This window comes from Stenella coeruleoalba (assembly GCF_951394435.1).
Source record: "Stenella coeruleoalba genome assembly, chromosome: 5".
NCBI classification, from domain to species: Eukaryota; Metazoa; Chordata; class Mammalia; order Artiodactyla; family Delphinidae; genus Stenella; species Stenella coeruleoalba.
Genome location: NC_137150.1, coordinates 139,788,393 through 139,800,732, shown reverse-complemented (window position 1 = coordinate 139,800,732; position 12,340 = coordinate 139,788,393). Strand labels below are relative to the sequence as shown.

At 45.8% G+C, this 12,340-nt stretch overlaps 1 protein-coding gene and 1 pseudogene across 3 annotated transcripts in view; one reads left to right on the top strand and one right to left on the bottom strand.

Annotated features, from left to right (window-relative positions):
* DSCAM (DS cell adhesion molecule) overlaps positions 1-12,340 on the top strand; it is a gene marked incomplete at both ends in the record, with an annotated part of 750,319 nt that overhangs the window by 85,598 nt on the left and 652,381 nt on the right. The window lies entirely within an intron of this gene.
* LOC307186536 (THAP domain-containing protein 6-like) lies at positions 3,810-4,558 on the bottom strand (annotated as a pseudogene). The gene has a single exon. The product of its transcript is annotated as a THAP domain-containing protein 6-like (transcript).

Genomic DNA, 12,340 nt, shown 5'->3' with positions numbered 1-12,340 from the left:
AACAATTTCAAGCCCCCATCCAGGTTCCACGCAATTCAGATACCAGACCAGCTTGTTCCATGGGAGTTGGCAGGTTACAGATGGGATGGAGGCAATGAAGCTAGGAAGGTAGAAATTCAGCAGTGATTCCTGCATCGTAGCAGGGAAAGGGGAGGAGCTGAGTACCAAGCTGTGGTCCAGGAATCTCAAGATTGTAAATAAGTCCTTCCATCCATTTTGAAGCCCCGCCCAAAGCTCCACGGTCTATCTGCCTATCTGTCTTTCTGTCTCTCTCTCTCTGCACACACACCCACTGGGGTTGTGAGATTGAGTTGGCGCCCAGCAAGGTGTCTTGGGGAACCCTGTTCTACTTAAGCCAGAGCACCAGCTGGGAGGATGAAGGGGTGGATAGGAAGGTCAGTTTGGGGGTCGGGCACAGCAGGTGGAGATGCAGGAGGGCTGGGTGCTGTCATGGGTACAGTTGGCGCACTGTTCCCCAGAGACCCTGTCTCATGGAGCTCCAGGAACAGAGGACAGCCATGCAAGACATTGGCCAGTGGGGACGGAGGAGGTCACAGAGAATCTCTGCAGCAGAATTGCCACAGCTGCAGTGATTTTTCTGGCTCTTGCCTGCCTGACTATGGCAAAACAGTGACGCTGCTGATTGTCTTAGAGTGTCTGTAAGTGGCAACTTTTAACTCTGAATGGCCTGCAGCTGAGGCCCCTAGGGTCCGGTTGAAAGAGCATTGTCTCTGGGGCAGGGCTGGCTGGGAAGCAAATCCGAATTCTGCTCTATATGATGCATGGATCTTTGTGCAGGTTACAGTGCCTCTCTCAGCCTCAGTTTCCTTATCTCAAAAAATGGGAATAATCTTGTAATACTTGGAGCAGGATTGAGACAAGGACCCGTGGAATCAATGGGTGTGAAAGGATCGGATGCAGTGCCTGATTCTAAATGGGGATCGGAGAGGTGAATTCTGCCTCTCGCCACCTCCCTCCTTTGGGGTGTGGAGGGCGACGGCTGGACTTCGATGCTGAGACGGGGCGGGGGGGAAGGTGGTGCTGAAAACATAGGCACCACCTCGTGCCGTGCGTTGCCGCCACCAGGGAGCACCTCAGAGATGGGGAGATGGTTGTAGGCAAACTTCGACCACTCGTATTTGTGTCGGACTTAGCCGGTTCTCCTGCTTGTATAGCAAGGGCTGTGGGGTCCACCAGGCCAACAGCCAGGGCAGCAGTCTGAGAACTGGACCAGATCTGTGCCGAAGGCAGCACCGAAGGGTCTTAGCAGCACAAGTCCCTGTTGACGTGAGTATTAATCTTTAAGAACGCTCCCTGGAGTCCCCCAGCTAGAAGAGGAAGAGGCTGAGACAGGTGAGCCAGCTTTTCTCAGTATCATGGGTATTTATCAGTGATTGGAAGGGCGTAGGGGAGACACGCACACACTTTCGAGGTTGTTCAGCTGGTTATTTTCATCAGGCTTCAAAAAGATGTCAACCAACAGAGAGAGACTCCAAAGTGCCGTGAGGCACCCAGAGTAGAGTTGGCTGCAAGACTGCCATGATGTTGGAAGAATTAGGGGGTAGTGAGTCTTGATTGTTGGGGTTTTGGGGAGTGGTGGGAGGTGAGATGGGACACTCCGGATGGAATTAGAATAAGAAAGTTTGAAAGGCTGAGGGGTGTGGAACCTGGGATCCCCCTGGGCGATTAGTTCTCGTTCTAGAAGGGACTCAACACCCCGGAGGTGGGATGGGGCAAAGACAGAGATCTGGGCTGGGAAGGAGCTGTTGTGATTTCTCCCTCCCACATGGTCCTATCCCCCCAGTCCACACCCCAGTACTCCTGTCAGGCAGCCCTGTGTAGCCTAGACCCCTCTGCTCTGAGGATCGTCACAAGTACATTGGAGTTCTTTGGGAGTAATTTATTAACTAGGATGCACGTTTGGGTGCGGGCCAGACGAAGAGCTACAGATCAGATGTCTGCCTTAACACCACCTGCTAGAGTAGGAGTGTGTCTTGACCAGGCCTTCTGAAGAAGCCTGTTTCTCCTGAATTTCTGCCAGGCATGTCTTGGCTGGAAGAAAGACAAGCCTACTTGGGATGTAAAGTCTCCCTTAGGAGCTGGGTTAGCACCTTGCTCTCCCAAGGTGTCCAGGGCGGCTCTCCTGGTCCTCAGGCAAGCAGGCAGCTGACTGCAAAGCCACAGTGGGCCCCGGAGAAGGATAGGTGTTAGCAAAGGAATTCATTCACTTTTATGCCAGAAGTGACCGCACCTCCTCCCATCTGTATCTCAGTTTCAGTTTCTTATTTTGTGATCTTTCTTTCTTCTCCGGGTTCTTTTTCTGTGTTTCCCAGAATATATATACATATTAATTTCCTAGGCTGCTATGACAAAGTACCACAAGCTGAGTGCCTTAAAACAAAAGATATTGGTAGTTCCAGAGTTCTGGTGGCCAGTAGTCTGAAATTGAGGCGTTGGCAGGGTTAGTTCCTTCTGGCCGCTCTGAGGGGGGTCTGTGCCAGCCCTCAATCCCGGCTCCTGGTGGCTGCCAGCAGCCCTCGGTTTATGGCTGCATCACTCCATTCTCTGCCTCTGTCATCACATGATATTCTCCTGGTGTGTCTGTCTCTGCATCTCTGGAACGTTGGTTATGTCTGTTTCCAAATAAGTTCACATTCACAGGTACTGGGGATTAGACCTTGAACTTACCTTTGTGGGAGACACATTTCTTCTCATGACACTATACGTACAGAGTCCTGCACACAAAACAATGTCAGGCATATAGGGAGGGTTCAGCCATGCCTTGGTGAACAGATCAACGAAAACCAGGCGTTAGAAGGCAAAGGAAGAGAACATTGCAGATCATTCTCAAACCACCCATTTAAAGGGCTTCTGTGGGGATGGCTGGGTTGGCTGGGCCTCTACTTGTGTTTCTTAGCTCCCAGGGGGCTAGCCTAGCTTGCCCACGTGGTGGTCATCCCATGTCTCCAGCAAATTCCAGTGCACAGGCAGTTTTCAGGCCTTTGCTTGCATCATGTTTGTAAATATCCCATTGCTTAAAGCAAGTCACATGGCCAAGCCCAGATTCAAGGACTTGAGAAGAAGACACTTCTTCATGCGAGGAGCTGCAGCCGCATTGCAAAGGCCAAGTACAGAGGGGTGGGAAAGTTTACTGCAACCATTTTTTGCGGGTAATCAACCATAGGTTTTGATCGACATGATCTCTTGTATATGCAGTATAGTAAAATATGTATATATTGCCACTTGGTTGATAACTTTCTTCACAGAGCTGTAGAATATTCTAGAAATTAATTGCACAGGCTTGCAAGCTACATGGCCTGGGTTGCAGTTCTGGCTCCAAGACATACAAACTGTATGACCTTTGACCGACCTTTCTGTGCCTTAATTTCCTTGTGTATAAAATGGGGATAAAAATACCTCCTTCCTAGGGATGTGGGTGGTAAGGATTAAGTGAGTTAAAATATGAAAGTGTTTAGTACGTACTTAGCATGTGGCAACCGCTAAATAAATGCTATATGTTTTGTTTTGTTTTGCGGTACGCGGGCCTCTCACTGTTGTGGCCTCTCCCGCTGCGGAGCACAGGCTCCGGGCGCGCAGGCTCAGCGGCCATGGCTCACGGGCCCAGCCGCTCCGCGGCATGTGGGATCCTCCCGAACCGGGGCACGAACCCGCGTCCCCTGCGTCGGCAGGCGGACGCTCAACCACTGCGCCACCAGGGAAGCCCTGACGGATATTATTTAATGATGGTGATCATTTTCTGGAAAGCTGTACCAATATCAATTTTAGGTAGAACATAACGTGAAATTATTTCATGAAATATAGTTCATACTCTCTTGACATCACTCCCGACAGAAAACTTCCAGTCTGTTTGCTGTTTCTTGGCAGATGAGACATTCATCCTTTAATTCCCTGATTGTCTTCCTCAGTGATTTTTGGAAACGTTTTTCTCCGTCTAAAACATTCCGCAGACTTTTCTTGGTATCCCCTAGCTCGCTGATCATTTGATCTAATTTATGCTCAAGTTTCTTTGGACTGTCCATTACACTGTAGCTATGCTCAAAAATGACCTGGGACTGGAATTCCTCCATACACGAGGAAGCACCAACAAGGTGGTGGCTGTGATTTGTGACTGGAAGGGCTTGAGGGTGAAGTTTTTCCTACAGTGAAGCTTTTCTCTTTTCCCCTATAAGTGAGATGGGGAATTAGAAGGTATGACTCCAGGTTTCAGTTTAATATTTGGAGCGCTTCTGTCAAAATCTTTCTTAAAGTGCCTCGAACACAACACATCTCCTTTTTTAGGCTCCCAAATCAGGTCTTTTCTTGCTAATACCCATTTTCGTTTGACATTTTCATCTGTGGGGAATATGCGAAATGTCAGTCCTTTTAACCTGGAATTTGGTAAACAGCGAGAAGCACATCCAATGGCCAAGCAAGATTTCACCATGGTTTTAGCGACTCATACCAGAACGTTAGCGGCGAAGGCAGCGACTAACGCTCACGACAGAGATTGCGCCTCCCCTCGCTTCCATCCCATCAGCCCTCTTGGTTTGCTGTTGAACTCACCTGTCCGCTAATGTGTGCATGGTGTGTGGGTGTGTGTGTGTGTGTGTGGGGGGGGGGGTGTGTGTGTGTGTGTGTGTGTGTTGTACGTGGTGTTGCAACAGGGAGGACAGGATAGTGGCAGGGTCAGCAGAACGATGGAGCCTGGGTCCAAGGTGTCTGGGGAAGGTGACTGGGAAGATGTCGGTGCCTCCACCTGGGCCCGGCATGGGAGGAGGTGGCTTGATGATGAGAAAGACTCGGCCACTCTTCCTTCCCATCTCTGCACTGCCACGGTCATTGATTCACTGCCCCCAGGAACGAAAAGAAATGCCAAACGGTCGCACAACCCCTTTCACTTTGCAGATGGAAATTTGAAAATGCAGTGAGGCTTAGTGGCAAATTCCAGGTCACAAAGCTCGCACGTGCAGAACGTGCATGTGAAGGGTGCAGACTTTTGGCTCTGCTGCAGTGGTAGTGCAGGTTCTTGTTTGTCTTAATTCATTCTACAAAGCATTGTTTTTTAAACATTTTACTTCTTGACTCTTCAGTTGCCCTTTGTATGCATATCAGGTGTGTGTTCCCATTAGGCTGATCTATAGCATAATTTCTACACTAGAAAAGGGAGTTAAATAGAGCACTGAGATGACTGTACTCATCTTAAGGTTATTTAAAAAGCAATTACTACCATTAGTTGGAAGTGCTACCTCAGGCTACTGATAGTAATGTGCACCTAACAATCTAATTAGTTTGTAAATGGATTCGTTTATATCTTGACCACTGCGTTTGCTTTCAATTCAGTATTATATAGATCTAAAGAGAGTCACTTGTATCCGTTTATACTTTGTATAATGTGTTGCTTCATCTTTAAGTAGAGGATTTACTCATTCCCTTCCCCCATGAAATGTTACTTCATTTATATTTTTGCTTCCTAAACTATGATTCATGTCTTTTTAAGTTCCATAATCCTTATTAAATCATTTTAGCTCTTTCTGTAGTTTTCAGGATTTCTAGCTGGTTTATATTCAGTATCCTTTGAGGTACAATCAAAGGTGATACTGTAACATCAGATCACATGCCAGCCCAGCCCTGTCTAAAAGCAACTTTCTGTGATGATGGAAATGTTCTAGAACATTAGGCCACTTAGCGGCTCGTAGCCACTAGGCAGATGTGATCCGAAGCACTTGAAATGTGGTTAGAGTGACTAAGGAGTGGAATTACTAATTTTATTTAACTTTCATGGATTTGAATTTAATAGTCACATGCAGCTGTTGGCTGCCATATGGGATGGCACGGTTCTGGAGAACAAAGGACTGTAGATAAGCTATGGAAGGTTTTGACCCCTCCAAGGCTCTTTGTCACCCAGAGATAGAGGTCTTAGTGTCACCACACTGGACTCACCTGGTACAACCAGATTTTCCCTGGAGAAGGTCATTTTCTGGTATCTGAGAGGTCAAGGGAAACCTCCTGATACATGAAATTGGATGGATTCTTGTAGATACTCTCCCCAAATATATAAGTGATTAAGTAAAACAGTTTGTTCATCAAGCACCTGCCATGTAGCAGGAACACGGACAGGCTGGCTTCCCAAAGACCTGGTGTCCAGGAGAAGGAAGCAAAATGCACGTTTACCTGAGCTTCGCACACAGTGGAGGCCCAAGGGCTGATTGTGTCTACTCAGGTATGGCGTACCTGACGAGGTGTTAGATACTTTGGACCATAGTTTATCCCGTTGTTTGACATCCATTACCTCATTCATTCAGTCAACAGATGTTTATTGAGTGTCTAGTATATAATATTTGCTGGGGATAACTAGTTAAGCACAACAAACTCATTCCTTCCTCCATTTACTTATTTGCTTATCTATCAATCTATCTACAACCTACCTACCTGTCTATCTGTCTATCTGTCTAGCCATCTGTCTATCATCTAATTTGTTTATTTCCTTGAGCTTTATTCACAGGGCTACCATTGAACATTTGCATTCTTATCCAGTGTTATAACAATGTTTTAAAGATAACTGCACGTTTTCTCACATATTGTTTCAAATCTCGGTGTTCATGCCAAAGTGTCAGATGTCAATGGAGCCAAAGGTAATTTTTCCTGAGGAAGAGCATTTAGCGGAGTCTCTGCCTCATGACGCCCTTTTCAGCTGTGGGAGCCCGTGAGGACCCACGTGTATGTGGGCGGTGAGGGCAGCTGCTCTCAGGCAGGAGGGAGAGCTGAACTGGCTTTTGAGAAAAGGAGGGGCGCAGCAGAAAGGAAGCACCCGCTCTTAGCAGAGGCTTTGGGAATTCATTCTCCCCTCTTGATACAAACCCCCATGCTACTAAGTCAAATTCCGTGGTTTGTGTAATGCATTAGAAGATTTATTTTTTCATCATTGCCACGTACAAAGCGCTGTCGGCGGATACAAAATCAGAGATGACCGTCACCTGCTTCTTCCCTTGGCTGTTACAGCTCAGTCTCTTGGGGTGAGTTTTGCCATCCAGTTGGGCTGTGGGGCAAGAATAAGTAAACTGATTTTGCTGTGCAGTGAGTTTGTAGTACGGCCAAGAAAGCAGAACAGAGCACTGTATCAGTCGTGGGACCGTATTTGAAATCCCGTATTATGAATATTGGATTCCAAAGAGGTGATGTGGTCTGGTGTGCTCTAAATGATTTTTCTTGTCTTTTTACAAATTTTTTTTAATATTAACATATGTCGTGAATTTTTAAATTAATTAATTAATTTATTTATGGCTGTGCCGGGTCTTTGTTTCTGTGCGAGGGCTTTCTCCAGTTGCAGCGAGCGGGGGCCACTCTTCCTTGTGGTGCGCGGGCTTCTCACTATCGCGGCCTCTCTTGTTGCGGAGCACAGGCTCCGGACGCGCAGGCTCAGTAATTGTGGCTCACGGGCCCAGTTGCTCCGCGGCATGTGGGATCTTCCCAGACCAGGGCTCGAACCTATGTTCCCTGCATTGGCAGGCAGATTCTCAACCACTGTGCCACCAGGGAAGCCCTACAAATTTTTTACACTAACAAAATGGGTGTGTAGAACCCTTGCCGAAGTTAAGAAACCGAAGGGTGTCCTTGAAAATTCCCGTGTGCTCCTCTCCAATCACACCCCCTCCCCCAGAGGGAACCTCACTCCTGAATTTGATGTTAGTTAATCCTTGCTTTTCTTTGTAGTTGTGTCAACATGTGTTCATAGCCCTAAGTAATATCTTGCTAAGATGTGCATGCTCTTGAACTTTATGTAATTAGAATCACAAAGGAGGTGTTCTTCTGGGACTGGCTTTTTTCTCAACATTATTGCTTTGAGATGTATCCATGATGGTGTGTGTAGTTCGTTCTTCCATCCAACAAATAATTATCTGTGCAATTGCTGTGCCCATTGATTCTAGGTCTGGAGCTAGAGAGCAAACAAAACAGGCAACCCAGTGTCCTAAGGTAGCTTCATTCTTGTGCATGAACAGGATAAATAGACGGTATAGCTGGTTAGATGGTAATTGGTGTCAGGGGAAAACTGAAGCAGTGAAGAGTAATTTTAGGGGAGATGTGGAGTTTCAGATGGGGGGCTGAGGAGGGGACATTTGTGTGAAAACCTGGGGATGGTGAGGGAGAGGGTCAGGGAGATGTCAGGGGAAGAACTTCCCAGGCAGAGCAAACAGGAAGTTCCAAAGCCCCACAGCAGTGTTGAGTCAGGTGTGTTTCGAGTACTGTAAGGAGGCCTCTGTGGGGAGAAAGCAGGGTGACCAAGGGGGTGCAGATGGAGGAGATGAGGACCAAGAGAGAGTGGGAGGTGTTGGAGCAGAGTGACATTCTGTGACCAGAGTTCTGACGAGATTTCTCTGTCCATCGCATGGAGCTCGCAGACAAAACAGGCATTGCAGTCCTGCTAAGGAGCGGTGATACGGATGCGGTGGAAGGGGGTCATATTTCGGTTGAGCGTTAGGTTTTCCTGATGAATGGGATTTGCGGTGACAGAGAAAGGACGATTGCTTTCAGGTGCTGCTTGTGGTGATGGGGAAGCCGGAGAGAGGAGAGATTGGAGGGCAGGTAGGGAAGGACCAGGGCTCACTTAGGGGCCTGTCCGCTCTGCGAAGCAAACCCATCCTAGTGCAGATGGGAGGATGCAGTTGGGCATAGACGTTTGGAGTTCAGATGAGAGGTCTGGGCTAGAACGAGACATTAGGAGATGCCAGCCTAGAGATACTATTAAAAACCTTCAGCATGGGTGATCATCAAGGGAGTGAGTATAAATAGGGAAAAGGTCCCAGACTGAGTGCAGAGACACTTCAACATTCAGGAAACGAGAGGGAATCCTCAAAGGAATCTGAGTAGGAGCCTCCAGAGGCTTCTGGTCAGAGGGCGACCGGGCATAATCAGTAGCGTCGAACATTCATGTCATGCTGGGGTGACATGTAGGCCATGGTGACGTCTATAAGAGCTGTTCTGGTGGCGCGGTGGGGAAAAATCACCTGCTTAGGAGGTGAGAATAGAAGGCTGAGGGGGAAAGCGGAGCTAAGGAAGGATTTGAGATGAGAGGGTAAGATGGGTGCGATAACCTCTCAGCCGTACGCTGTTAGGAATGATCTCGTAGAGAAATGGAATTCAGTGATTTGAAAAAGAAAAATGTAATTCTGTGAAATGCCTACTAATGCCTTTAGCCCATTTGTTATTGGATTGTTTATCTTCTTCCTCTCTCTCTTTGTAGTTTATTATATATTCTTTATACTAATTCTTTGTTCGTAATAGGGTTGCAGATGCTGTAAGTTTCTTCCCATTTGCGCTTTATATTTCACCTTTTTGCTGTTTTTCTTGATGCATAGGTGCTCTCAGATTAATTTTCCAATTTTTGATTGGTGTTCTTTTCTTAAAAAATGTGTTCCTACTACACATTTCCTATTTTTTTTTCCAGAATAGTTTGTATTGACTTGCATTTCATTAAGCCCTTACTTTACCTTGAGTTGATTTTTGTACAGTGAGAGATAGGGATTAAATTTTGTTTACCTCCATATGGTAACAAATAGTCCCAGCGTTATTTCCTGAGTGTCTCTTCTTTTCCTTTCTTCCCTCCTGTGTAGTGCAGGTCTCTTCTGGCCTCTCGTTGGCTCCAGAGACCCACTGGTCCATCCCCGCACCAACAGCCCACTGGTTCAATTACCGTGGTTTATAACTAGTCTTGTTATCGGGTAGAGTGAGTCCTTGCTGTTCTTGGCTATTTGGACTTTTGTGTAAATTATGAAGTAAGATATTCGAGTTTCTCTGAAAAGCCTTTTAGAATTTTGATGAGACATTACAACATTGTGCTTAAGAAGACTCTGGCCCTAATATGCTTAGCATAGAATTCTGGCTATACCTCGTACCCGCTTTGTGTCTCAGTTTCCTCATCTGCAAAACAGGGATGACAAAGATACTTCCTCATAATGAGACGAGTAAAGAGTTACTGGCTGTGAGGCCCTCAAACATCCTCTGGTATATGGGAATCGCTGAGTATAAGGTGTCATCATTATTGTTATTTTTTATTGCAATTTCTTTTAAACTGTTGATCAGTTTAGGGAATGTTGACCTCTTTATACCACAAAGACAAATTTTGAGGGATTTAGGGAAAGTTCCTCAGACCCAGGACTTGTGAGAGATCCTAAGACTTTCTTACCACGTAGAAACGTGATATCTGAGTAAGTCTCTGTGGCATGAAATCATTTTACTGATGTAATTATAGATTATAAAGTAAATTTTATCAAATTTTATTTATAATAAATAAATAAAATTTACTTGTTTGTTAGTTTTTAGAATAATTTTTCTGCATGTCAGATTTTACTTTTTTATACAAACCAGATTTTTCCCTTCTGATATGAGCAAATCCTCACTGCATTTTTTGGGGTGATGTGAATTCAACCCCTCTGGTAGGTTAACCCCTCTTATTATGTCAGGGTAGAGAATGAGTAAAAAATAATATACTTTGTGGAGAGAATTCTCTCATTTTCTGGGACTTGTAAGGACCTTATTTGTTCCAGGTGACAAGTTTCAAGTGGGATAAAAGGCCATTATTTGTGAGAAATGGCAGCTCAGATAGAGCAAAGTTGCTGCCAGGAGTTGATGATGCAGAAATAATTTCTTTGGGGCAAGACTGTATTGAATGGGGAATTATTAATGGCATTTAACTGTGTTATGGCTGTATGAACAGTGTCTGTGGGACCGCCCACCACATTCACTTGTGGGATGGGCTGCTCTTTGCAGGTTACTCTAAAAAAAAGCTCTTCAAAAGTGATTGCTTCAGACACTCTGCTTTCAGGCCATAAAGGTCAGTAATCAGTAACCCGTTATGCTCCAATCAGAGCAGAATTTTAAACTCAATGCAAAAGCCTTCCACAGTGATATTCAGTTAATTTGTTGAGTGGAAGGTACCTTTTGGGAATCGTACTTTATGAGTCAAGCAGACATGGGTTCAAACTCTGCTACTTACCGGGTGGGTGATTTGGAGGACATTACGTAACCTCTCCTGTAATTTACTTTCATCTTTAAAACTGAAATGATGGTGATGGTGATGGTGCACATAATGATTTTGGTGATGAAGACGTGATGACGATGATGGTGATTGTGACGATGAGATCCCCTTTCTCACATGATCGTTGTGAGGTTGAGACCTAATCCACGTAAAGTAACCAGCGCAGAGCCTGGCCCGTTAAATTTCAGGTGCCCTTAGCCTCTCTCCCAAACCGACTACTCTTGTTCTGGATTTTCTTTATTTGGGCATAAGTATATCAGTTTTATATTGCTGCCGCATCAAATAATTATAACCTCGGTGACTTAAAACAACACATCTTTATTCTCCTATAGCTTGGAGGTCAGAGGTCTGAAATCAGGTTCACTATCAGGTGTGTCGAGGGGTGTTCCCTCCAGAGGCTGTAGGAGAGTGTCCATCCCCTTGCCTTCACTTTCTCTAGAGCTGCATTCCTGGGCTCCTAGCGCCTTCTTCCACCTCTGAAGCCCACAGGGTAGCATCCTTTTTCCCTGGTCTCATTGTTTTCCTCTTCTGTATCAAATCTCCCTTTGTCGCTCTCTCGTAAAAACACTTGTGACTGCATTTATGGCCAAACAGATAATCCAGGAAAATCTCACCATCTCAAGATCTTTAATCACATCTGCAAAGTTCTTGTCACCATATAAGAAAACATTGACTGGTTCCAGGGGTTAAGACCTGCATATCTTTGGGGGCCCTTATTCAGCCTACCACCCTAAGAATAAAGTAAGTTCAAAGTGAAAACACTATATGATGGTACCAGTTCATTAAAAAATAAAACCACCATGCTCAGCAAAGTCATATTCCATGTCACGTCCCTCATCAATTAAAAAATGGAGTGATTATACATAACAGAGTGATAAGAAAATCAGTTCACTGGCCTAGAGCCTGCTGGGACTCCCTGGGAAGCCATTGGCAGTGCCAAGATTAGAGGCTAAAGCTACTTGGAAGCTATATACTCTGCATCTTTAGGGGCCAAGATTACCTTGGGCTTCAACCTCGGATACTGTGTGTGGCTTTACCGGTTGTATATGAAGTTGTGAAGGACACCCACTGGAGTTATGCAGTGCACAACTAGTGTGGCTGTAAGTGGTGGACTCTGTGATGCCCACCAGACTATACACTCCAGAAATGTATGGCCCATGTCTGTCTTGTATCCCCACTACCCACCACAGTGCTTGGCATAGAAGAGGCACTTGTATTTGGGGAAACAAAGGAATGAAAAGATGGGTGTTCCATCTGAGAACCACCAAGTAACTCCGCAGCTGTGGTACCCAGAAGCGTAGTCTCTCA